We start from the raw sequence: 12,001 nt of genomic DNA on the forward strand, positions 1-12,001 counted from the left end.
ACCAGAACTTCAATAGAAATCTCAGGGCCCGAATGCACTTGAGGAGAGCAATAAGCCCCTTCCTCAAGACATTTTTCCTTATTATTTCCAATCAACACTGGAGAAGAGAAACCCACATCCGGAACTGGATAAGAGAACTCAGGAACCGAATGCACTTGAGGAGGACTATAAGCCCCTACCTCAAGACATTCTTCCTTATGATTGCCAATCACCTCTGGAGAAGGGCCACACACATCCGGAACTGGATTAGAAAACTCAGGAACCAAATGCACTTGAGGAGGACTATAAGCCCCTACCTCAAGACATACTTCCTTATTCTTGCTCGACACTAGAGAAACCCTACAAACAGAGAATACGCTGGTGTGTGGACCCTTTACTTTCTTGGGCGGACTGGTTCGACCAATGTCATCTGCTCTTCTTGAGTTTAAAGGACTCTGGCCTTTTCCTGACTCTCGCCCCTTCTTTATCTTATCGTCTTGTTGCGTTTGACAATCCTTCCGAAAATGGCCAACCTCACCGCATTTGTAACACCTTTTGTCTGACCCAGGTCGATTTGGCTGCGAACATGTCAGCACTGTTGATGTTAAACATTCGACCATCCTCTCCAGTCGTTGTAACCTGTCTTCTTCCCCTGACACTGCCTTCACTGCATACGAATCGGACATTCCGGTACCATCCACCGCCTGTGTAACATATTGATGATGTCGTACAAGGTCAATGGCCTTTTTCATCGAATGAGGACGCCCAAAGCAAGCATGCTTCCCTGCCTCCTTGTCCACACAGCCCTGGCAAAACTTTGAAATGGCCTCCTGCATGCTATGCTTTTCTGGCAGTTTTCGGAAAGCTGGTATTGCCAAGGTCAGCACTCTGTCAGCCCAATCCTCCAAGGACTCTCCGGCATTCTGTGTGGCCTGCTGGAACTTGACTCTAGCAGTTTCCGACAGCTCTTTGGCACCAAAACGAGCCTCCATTTTCCTCATGATTTCGGAAAAGGAAAACATATCACCCATCTGTGTCGTGATAGTGAAGAAATCCAGTGCCTTTCCTTCAAGACACCAATTTAGGTAGTCTCTACACTCACTATCAGTCCATGAGTTGACACTTCTGTAGCTGTCAAACTTCTGTTTGAAAGAAAGCCAATAAGACTTTCCATCATACCTTAAGTTCTTGGGGAGCTTATCTGGATTTCCCCTTTTCTCTTCTCTTCCCCTCAGTGTCCGATACTTTTCATCAGAGTCCGAGTCACTATCGGAGTAATAAAACTTGGACCTGCGATGGTGACCACTATGATGATCATGGCGCCGTCTGTAGTGATCCCTGTCACTCTCTCTGTCCCGCGACCCATGTCGACGTCTTCCACCGGATGACCTCCTCCGGTAGTCTTCTGGCGAGCGATCATGCGAACTACTCCGATTCCTGTAATGGTATTCATGTTTACCATCGCGACTTCTAGATGGAGACTGGTAAGACCTTCTTGGGGAGTAGCTCCTGTCCCGCGAGAAGTGACGCCTTTCTAGACTATCGCGGCCCTCCTCTCTAGCTCTTGAACGGCGGTTGCAACTTTTTCTATCCCTGGCAACTGAACTCTCTAGTTTAGTAGTTTCCTCTTTCTTAGGATATCCAACTGCTGCTGGATCCATCGGGAATGGATGGGACAAAGTGAAGCCCGCAATCCTTTCCTCATCGTCTGCCTCGTCTTCACTCAACATATTCATGTCAAGATAACCATGTTTCTGCTGTTTCTGGACAATGTTCCATGCCTGCCTTTCAGACACACCCGGCAAAGACATCAATCCTTTCACATCAGCATATTTTAGGCGTACTGACATGTTAGAATAACCCGGTATTAAATTAGATTTAAAATACACTCATCAATCCCACTCAACACCCATTTAATCCTTCTAATTATAACACCCTTAACCGTTATTCTAGATTTTAACTCAAATGACACAAACAGTAAACCATATCTATGGCCCACTATACAAAGGTACACAGTATTTATGACCCTCATAGCCCACCATACAAAATAACCCAGTCAATATGACCCCTATGGACACCATTAACATGTACACATAAAATATGACACTATGGCCCACCATAGATTCCCCAATTTTACACTATTGGTACCACATAGAATTGTTTACATGAGTTTAGACACTAACAGCCCACCATAGAAACCAGTGCAAATGTCAACAACAAGGGTTAACAATTGGTACAAGTCAACAGATGTACCTGAAAACTTTGAATTTCAATAACCATGCAATTAAATTAAATTGTGAGTAAGCATGCACGTTAAAACTTAGAGCACGATTAATCACGCCAACAAAACCAGTCATGCGGGTTTGAATTACCCCAAACCCACAACTACTTAACAAGGGCGTTTAGACCCTTCCTGTGCATTAATGTACCAAATGCACAGAAAACCCTGATTGCAAAACCGCAAACAGAACAGGTAAACAATAAACAGTCTTACCTACCACAGCGCCTGAAAATCAAATCAATTAGCACAACACGCTGTTGCGCTTTAATGAAATGAACGTCACTGTCCCTTTTCAGTCTGTCAATGACAAGTTCAGATGCCATCAAACGAACAATTCCAATATTACACTCAAAATGTTTTAATTAATGAGAAATAATATTAACCGCACCCGTAAAATTAAGGATTTGACTTTGCTATGAAAAATACCCCAAATTTACTGTATGCTAACCCACTGTAAGTATTCACTTAATAACCCTCTTTCTCCCCAATCAATGTGTTTAAGTCTTGACACGCCCCAAAATTAGGAATCACCTGACCCGTAACCTGTGCAAATTCCACACCCTTACCCGTCAGTAACCTGTGATCCCAATTTTATCCAATCCAAGAGCCTTAAACCCACACTGAATGGTTCAAACTATACCTTACAGTGAAACCCAAACAAACTTTGCAAACCTTTCTGTTGAGATGCTGCCGTCTTCAATCTCTACCAGAATCTGCCTGCGTCCCCTGGATGTCGTCAAGTTATTGGACAAGGAAACCCACAATAACAAGCACACAAATGTCGAGCAAGGAAGCCCTGAACACAGTCACAGTTGTCGAGCAAAGAAGCCCTGAACACCAGCACTTTCACAGATTGCAAAGTTCGTTTGCCGGCTAAATACACTAGCCGCAAGATCCTGAACTCAATGAGAAATGTCCTAACTTTTGAAAATTAACACGAATTTCTTCTTTGAATTTGTTTTTCTTTTTCCTCGTCGCCAATGAAGTGATTTCTTAGCTCTATTCCTTAGAGATTGCTAGTAACTAAGGGTTAATAACAGTGAACAATAACTGATAAACAATTAACGTGAATAGAAACAAGATGAGTGATTCCGCAAACTATAATAATCAAGAACTATGTACAGGGTTGGCATATTGACCGGTCAATTGAGTATTGACCGGGCCGGCGGTCAATACCCGGTTAAAACCGGTAAATACTGGTCATTACTGGTCAATACTGGTCGATTGAAAATTTTAGCATTTAAACATTACAAAGGAGCCATTTTATATTAAATCAATAATTATTCTGTAATTGATAAACTTTTTTCTGAGTTATTTATTGTAAAAAAATCTTTAAAGCTGTAAAAAGTTACTTCTTTATTATTTATGGAAACAGCCTCAAATACATGAGGACTAAGGCAATATCTTTATCTCAGTGTATCACATCTGTTACTAAAGTATTATTACTATTGTAGGTACCATAGCATTTCACTTATCTATTGATATATCTATTTGATAAGCAGATGGACAAACAGAACTCTTGTGTATTCTAGGGTTATAAATCTAGCCTCTTAGTTGGTAATAAATTGCATGCAGTGTTATGTCTCTGATATCGACAATTAAGCAAATCTGCCCTTAGGCTATTTCATATCACTCACACAAGAAGATTACATTGTACTTGCTATTAATTTAATAGTTACTTCTAACTTGTTTCCTTTCTGTATTAAGAGGTGTTTTTCCCTTTCATATTAAAAGTTCAATTGGTATTTAAATGAATAAACAATCAAAGTTCTTGATTTTGCCAACAAATAATGTTTTCCAATTGTGGGTCTACTTTTCTTTTCAATTATTTTTTTCTTTTAATAATTATTTCTTATTATGTTTTTTATTCTTATATCAATAAAAATTAAAGTTTTTTTCACTATTTTGTTTAAAAAGTATTTAAAGAAATCAATGCAAAAATACATGACAAGTAAGGATTGTGTCAAAAAGGTGCCATTTAAGGCCTTATTATCAGTTTTGGCTGCCCCAACCTGTATAGGTGAGAAGACCGTTAGAAGACTGTGGGGACAGTGGGGTATGAGGAACAACTCATACACAGTAATTGACAGGTTCTTGTTGAATCAAGCACAGAATTATATGAGCATCATAATTCATTAAAAATGAAAAAAAAATCAATCAACCAGAAAAATCAAATTGACCAACTTTGACTTATTTGCAAAATTTTGAGAGATTGGCCTAAAAATTGCATGAACAGGTATAAAATAGTGGGTATTAATAGCTTAAGACATTATTGGCAACATGTCTGTTTAATTTATATTATCAATATTGTTTAATTAGGCATGGAATATAAATTAAAATTGGGGGTAAAGTTCAATCGACCAGTATTGACCAGTAATGACCACTTCGGGAGTATTGACCGGGGCGGTTTTAACCGGTAAAAACCGCCGGTTAAAACCGGGGGCGGTCGATTGGTGCCAACCCTGACTATGTAATTAGACGTCTATTCTCATTGAATCCCAGCCAGAAAGAGAGAGATTCCCGGATTAATGCGCTGCAATATTACATACCCGTAATAATCGCTCACGGTTACATTCTACCAAACCCATAAATCACAACAGTAGCATGTATCCTGTGATGCAATTGTCATAACTGTTTAATTTTTATTACAAATGGCGTCCTAAGTTACCTTCGACAAATCTTGGTAAATAATTTCTAATATTCGTCGCAAATAGGTCATTTATTGTTATTCTATTTAGAAATTAATATATAATATAGATTTTTCTCTCAACTGCGTTCGACTTTAATACAATCGTATCACTAATCAGACGTATTAGTGTCCGTAAAAAATCCCATCCTAGGCTCCCATCAAGATCAAGCCTTCAAGGATATAATTCTAAAAGTTGAAATTCATGCCCTGACTCTGAGCTTTTAAGAGTAGTTTCTTTTTGAGTCGTGGGTTCTTTTAAAGGGATCTTTTCACGCTTTGGTAAATTGACAAAATTGAAAAAAGTTGTTTCAGATTCGCAAATTTTCGTTTTAGTTATGATATTTGTGAGGAAACAGTAATACTGAACATTTACCATGGTCTAATATAGCCATTATATGCATCTTTTGACGATTTTAAAACCTAAAAATTATAAAGCGTTGCAACGCGAAACGATTGAATAATTTGGAGAGTTCTGTTTTTGTCGTTAAATTTTGTGAAACTACGAAGATTGCTTATATAAGGTATAAAATACGTCAAGTATGTGTACTCGGCGGAATAGCTCAGTCGGCTAAAGCGTTTTTACTTCAGGACTCTGGTAGGACTCCAGGGGTCACTGGTTCGAAACCTGTTCCGGGCAATGTTCTTTTCCTTTTTTTAATTTTATTCTTGATTTTTTACTGAAGCTTTTACGATCCAATGTTTACATTTATCAATATAAAGCATTTAATGAATAAGTTAAAAAATGCCAAAATCTGTGAAAAGGCCCCTTTAAAGCAAGACTATACGATGTTTATATGTGTTAAATTTTAATATATACAGGGGTGGCGAAATCAAATGTCCGAGTTGCCCGAGTCGTACATTTGCTTGTCTGGGCAACTGATTTTTTTCAATTAAGTTGTCCGTGGACAACAAGTTTTTTAAAAGTCGCGTCCAGGTATACAAAAATACATTGTATTAAAGCCGTAATTAATTTTTACAAAACCGGATGTTGACACGCGATAACATTGTCAGTGCTATTTGCGGAGCAATCAAGCTAAAATACGTGCACTTTCCTGCGCAGTGATCTCCCTTATTCTATAAGAGACCGGGAACATGCCGCATTTTCAACATTCGGCTCGACTGTTAGACAGTGTACAGACTGGTTTCTTTATTTTAACAATCAGACGGAAATAAAAAATAACAATCTAAGATAATCAAAACACGGTCTACCTTGTTATTTAAGACTACTTTAATGGTAAAGATGAAACTTTTTTTTTTAATCTTCAACAACAGACCAGAAAGCCGAAGCTTTGAGCAGCCCACCTCCCAAAAAACTAAGAAAGATTATGATAAAAAATATGATCTAAGTAAACGCACCAGAACTTTTCAAGAAACTTGACTCACAGATTTTCAATGGTTACCAGTTTATATAATCAAATTGCTACCAGTAGCGTAGCCTCAGTCTGATGAGGTCCACATATTGGACTAATTTAATTTGTTAAGATTACAATGTACTTATGTTCAGCACATGTTTTAATAACACTAGCTTCGCAAGATTTAAAGTTTGAGAAAGTCTTTATATTGTTTATAATATACTGCTATAATGAATGTACCATTGAAATACAATTATAAACAAAACAAGCAAATCATACTCATTTTGATATATTCCATATTATTTAACATTAATCAATAAATGCGTTTATAATTTATATAAACATTAACGGACAAGTGTAGTTCAGCAACGGGCAAGTTAAATTTCCTAAATGGTTGTCCGTGGACAAGTATAGTTTTTTGAGATTTCGCCACCCCTGATATAGATAAAAATAGTGTAGTGATTTAAAGTTAGTTCTTCTTGAATGCTCTGAGCTTTTATAAGTACAAATGTACAGCTCAGAGTTCTTCCTTGTAACCCATTTGTTAATGTTAAAAAATTATGTCTTACGTATGTTTATAAAATTTGAGTTTAATCAACCTCATACATCGTTACAAACACAATACCTGTTATTACCGATATCAAGTTGCGAGTGAATTGTGGAGAAATACTCAAAACAAAAACTTCATACAAAACCCGTTGTCAAACCAAAAGCCGAAGTTTTGAATTGACGATTCTATCTGTCTTACGGACTTGTAGATTAGACACAAGATTTATCTCGCCGATGAATCTGGAGATGGTCTGTAGCGTATTTTCGAATTCGGAATTACTCGGAATACTCGGTTTGTCCATTGCAAAAACATATACATTTAAAAGAACCGTTGACGTGTTTGAAACTTTGGATTGATACAGTCGATTAGTGAATAGCGTATTTTAGTGAGTAACCGATAGGTTAAACGTTTTTTGGGAAATACTTTTATATATGTTAAGATTTATAGTTTTCTACGAATTGAATACAAAAAGCCTATCATTGTTAAGTTGATTCATGTTTTTGTTGACGTGTGTCAATGTTTACAACTGTTTCTTTTTTCAAAAGCAAAACAAGGTCACGTTATGTATGCACCGTTTTTGTGACGACAGGAAAAGTGCAGACGAATGGTTTCTTGAATTTTGCAGTTTTTGTTTGGTAAACATAATGTTCATTGATGTAATATTATAGTATTATGTGTCCTTTACAAAAGTAAGAATACTCAAAAACCAAATTGATGCGTACCATATAAAATAAGCATGAAAGCTGCAACTCGGGATTTAGTGAATAACGGACATGTGTTGACTGATATTCAGGAATGTGGGGATTGTCTCAAAATAAATATAAACTCAATTGAAGTTGTCCAATACACATGTGGTTAGCGCGTTGCTATGCTATTAATTAGTGAAAATATCATTTTAATGAAAAATAATCAAATTATAACGAAAAATCTATTTCTCTGAAAACATATTTTTCACTATCAAATCTGTATATATAACAAGGTATTCAACTCAAAATGACCCGAATATAGGGTGCATTGCTTTGAACAGCCATAACTTCATCAATTGTGCAGCAATTTATATGAACTTGGTCTTATTAAACGCAGAAATGAATTTCCTTTCTGGATATGTACATATATTGCAATTATTTTTTACAAATGCTGTGACAAATTGCAAGAAATAACACAATACACATGTAATCCGATAAAGACCTAAGCGATCCGGTAATGGCTGAATCAGTGTACCCTGAAATTCGCGCTGTAAACAAATAATATTTTTTCGGTAATTTAAAACCGCTGGCATGTTTCAATAGGAAGAAATGTGTTTATCTAGGTTTAATGGTTTAATTACTGAATGCATGGTGTTTATGTTGAAATGAGACTCGAAGTCCTTAGCTATCCGTTATACACCAATCGACTGTATCAATATTATGCGAGCATTACATATCATGTAAGTTGTTTTTATTTGCGCATTATGGATATATTTACAGGATATATTTACAATCTATTTGTGTTTATTTACAGTGAATTTTTTTGCTAAAAATTACCGCAGATTTTCGGCTGCTTCCCAATCGCAAAAATCAACGTTTTTTCCCAAAAAGCTGAACAAAATTTCCCAATTTCCAAAAAAAATAAAAAAAATTTATAGTTTTTTTTAAGAAAGAAGTCTCCTATGACTAATGATTTTTTAACTCTAGATCTCAACTTTATATTTAAACATCCTACAAAATATATAACTTTAAATTTAGTCCTTTTTGTTGATAAATAATTCCCAAATTTGCCACTTTCATCAATTAAAACAATCCCAATTTGACCAGACTCCTTTTCTCAAAATGGCTAGAAAACCCCCTGAATATGCACTTACAAACAATTTTAATTCTGTTACTTATAATCATATTTATAATGCTTAATTTTTCCAAATTTCATGGTTTATGGCACTTTTTTTCCCAATATCATGGTTTATCACGCTAATTTTCCCAATTCAAATGGCACAGGCTGTAACAAATAAAAGCAAAAAAAATCACTGATTTATGCCAGAAAATAGTTTATGTGACAGTGGCTAACATTTAGGATAAAAATGCCGCCCGGATTCTGGACGGGGGACTTGACATGGAAAATGCCATAAGCAGTTGCAACTCCCAGCGACCCGGAGGGTCAATAGCTGGGATTTGGATTATTGCAACTAGATTTAAAGTCACTTCTAACAGCCTTGCTGTTGAGCTAGCTTTTCAGCAACGTGGTTAGAGTGTCTGACTACCACTCCTGAGATCATGGATTCGATCCGCCATTGGAGCTCTGTATTTTTACAATAATGGCGGCGAGGTAAATACAAACTGTAATTCAGAATGTGGGTGTGAGCTGTCTAATGGCTTTAAGGAGCCGCTTTTGAAGCCATAGACACTATAGCAAAGTGTCAATGTGACATGCTGAAGCGGGCATCAGTGGTCTTGAAACATTAAGAGAGGGAGGAGTGTTGTGATTTAAGGTCGCTTCCAAGCTAGCTTTTCAGCGACGTGGTTAGAATGTCTGACTACCACTCTGGAGGTCGTGTGTTCATTCCCCATTGGAGCTCCATATTTAAAAATAATATGTTACAATAAGACAAAATAGGCAAGAAAAATTATACACTGAAGACGAATTTCATAAAATGCAGCAATGGCAAATAAGCGCCCTTAGCCAAATGCAGGCTTCCTGAAAAGGCCGGACCGCCGGTCTTGTCCGCGAAGTTTCTAACATTGCCGGTCCTTGTGACAGGTCAAACAAAATATGACTAAATACCAAAAGTCTAATACTTGCCAAAAGAACGATTACACCCAATTGGAATCACTCTTTTCGAGCCTTTTTATCATTAAGAACACTAACGCGTTACTAGTTCTTAAGAGTACTCTCCCTTTGTTGTTGTTTTTCGAAAACGTCAATTTCATTGTTCGGACATATAACCATCTATCCAATTACAAAGGTTGTAACAAAAAAACTACACATGAAAAAAATGCTTATACAAATGATCGAAATTGCCAAATTTGAAGTTGTCATCATCATATATAAGCAATGTTTTGATTTATGTATCGTCGGAACGCATGAAACAACACGGAAATGTGCTTATATCAGTGTAAAATTGCATAATGCCATTATCATTTTATTTTTGATATTAAAAAACAGATAGTTTTGTAAATGATTGATATTGTACGGAGATTATATAAGAGTATATTTTGTACAAGTTGACTATATAATTACATATAATATTGAATGAATCCCATATTTTAAAATTAAAGTGTGTTACATTTGCATAAGAACACATAATGATTTGATGTTATATGTTCCAAAATCAACTACTTATAGTTGTCCAATACTTATACACAGGCTGCACATTGCAATAAATATGAGTTAAACTTTACTAAATACTACAGTTATAAACTCACGCTGTTCGGTCAGGTGAATTTTTGTCCGGACAGGCTTACTTTTCCATCAGCCTGTCCGGTTGACAGGCACTGTTTGGGACTTTTCAGGAAGCCTGCAAATGTGACAAAGATATTTTGTTCATATTTTCTTACAATAACAGAAGCATTCGTCTTTTTATTAGGATCGGAGTTAGTGTTTGTGTGTCGTATGAATAGATATCGTTGCAGGAAATTAAAATGATCCGTAAAACTAAATTAAGATTCACATAATAAATGCATGATATACATGCTGGCGAACTTGACTGTACAGACATTTTCGATTTCAGAATTAAATATCTGGCTTATTTCGCATTTTGCGACACATGTTCTCCCTAACTTTTATTTTTATTTAAATTGAAATATATGTATAATAAGTTTTTTACCTTTTATAAAAATAATTCAAAATAAAACACAATTATGTATTTACTTTTGGTCTTTATTATCCCCCGCCATAGGCGGAGGGATATTGTTTTGGCGTTGTCCGTCCTTCCGTCCGTCCGTCTTTCCGTCCTTCCGTCTGTCCGGCACTTTTGTGTCCGGAGCCATATCTTGGAAGTGCTTTGGCGGATTTCAATGAAACTTAGTATGAGTATATATATGGATAAGAGGATGATGCACACCTAATGGCATTGTACACCATCTTTTTACAATTAATAACAGAGTTATGGCCCTTTGTATCTTGCAAAAATGCTTTTTTGTGTCTGGAGCCATATCTTGGAAGTGCTTTGGCGGATTTCATTGAAACTTTGTATGAGTATATATATGGTGAAGAGGATGATGCACGGCAAATGGCATGGAGTTATGGCCCTTTGTATTTTGAAAAAATGCTTTTTTGAGTGTCAAATATAACACTTTTGTGTCCAGAAGCATATTGGCGGGGGATAGCAATTCAATGAATTTGCTTGTTGTTGTTATTGTAGAACTGTACTGCCTGTCTTGATATGTCTGTGACGTCAGCCTTCAGTTGGTCCCAGTTTACCTTTGAAAAACTGAATTATTGTTTTGTTTTGTTCTTAATATAATATGGTTTTGTGTCTGAGTCAGCTACAACAATATCATGATCGGATATCCTGGGGATGTTGGCAGTAGACTTTATTGAAGATGGGTTGGTGGTGAAAACGAGGTCAAGAATGCTGTTTTCTCTGGTGGGCTTGTCATGCAATTGAGTGAGGTTGTAATTGCGCTCCAGGTTTTAAGGTTGAGAAGAACTTGTTATACATCTCTATCCTGGGCTTCTCTACCTTCCGATAGGATTCCCCAATCAATATCAGGGCCATTGAAGTGGTCAGCTATGATGGTAAGCCTTTCGTTGTCACTCATAGCCATGTCGATAGCTTTAGTTTGCTTACATCTGACATGTTTCTGTGAGGCATATAGAAAGATATTACGAGGAGTTTCTTTTCGTCGTTTAGCTTGATTTGAACCCGTTCCATCTCATAATTGGTGACTTATTTCGCTTTCTCTTAGGCGACCAGCTCCTTATGTGCAAGAACAAATACTCAACCCCCAAGCATTCCTCTGTCATTTCTGTATACCTGGCTGGGTTTTATGGCATATCTTGCAGTTGATTCACTGGTTTGAAACCTTTTAGCCATGACTATGCTACATACTATGTCAGGTTGACTGGAGAGCTGCCTGCGTTCTATGCTTTTGCGTCCGCAATCATGCGACAGTTGTTCATGATGCAAAGCTTCAGTTCCAGGAGACAAGGAAAAACGAATGAGCTGTTGGTTATGG

General features: G+C 36.9%; 1 protein-coding gene across 10 annotated transcripts in view; it reads left to right on the plus strand.

The window, feature by feature from the left end:
• The window catches only part of LOC127847611 (polyglutamylase complex subunit TTLL1-like), a 78,882-nt gene that overhangs the window by 38,590 nt on the left and 28,291 nt on the right, over window positions 1–12,001 (plus strand). The window contains exon 1 of one of the 10 annotated variants that reach the window (XM_052379648.1): window positions 4,833–4,943. The exons of 6 other annotated variants lie outside the window; for them this stretch is intronic. The gene's annotated coding sequence lies outside the window, so the exon portion shown is untranslated. Of the gene's footprint in view, window positions 1–4,832; window positions 4,944–9,701; window positions 9,787–12,001 lie in introns of those variants that run through there. 3 more of the 10 variants (XM_052379644.1, XM_052379657.1, XM_052379664.1) reach the window with 3 other exon arrangements.

The sequence above is a fragment of the Dreissena polymorpha genome, chromosome 1 (assembly GCF_020536995.1).
Source record: "Dreissena polymorpha isolate Duluth1 chromosome 1, UMN_Dpol_1.0, whole genome shotgun sequence".
In the NCBI taxonomy this organism is placed as follows: domain Eukaryota; kingdom Metazoa; phylum Mollusca; class Bivalvia; order Myida; family Dreissenidae; genus Dreissena; species Dreissena polymorpha.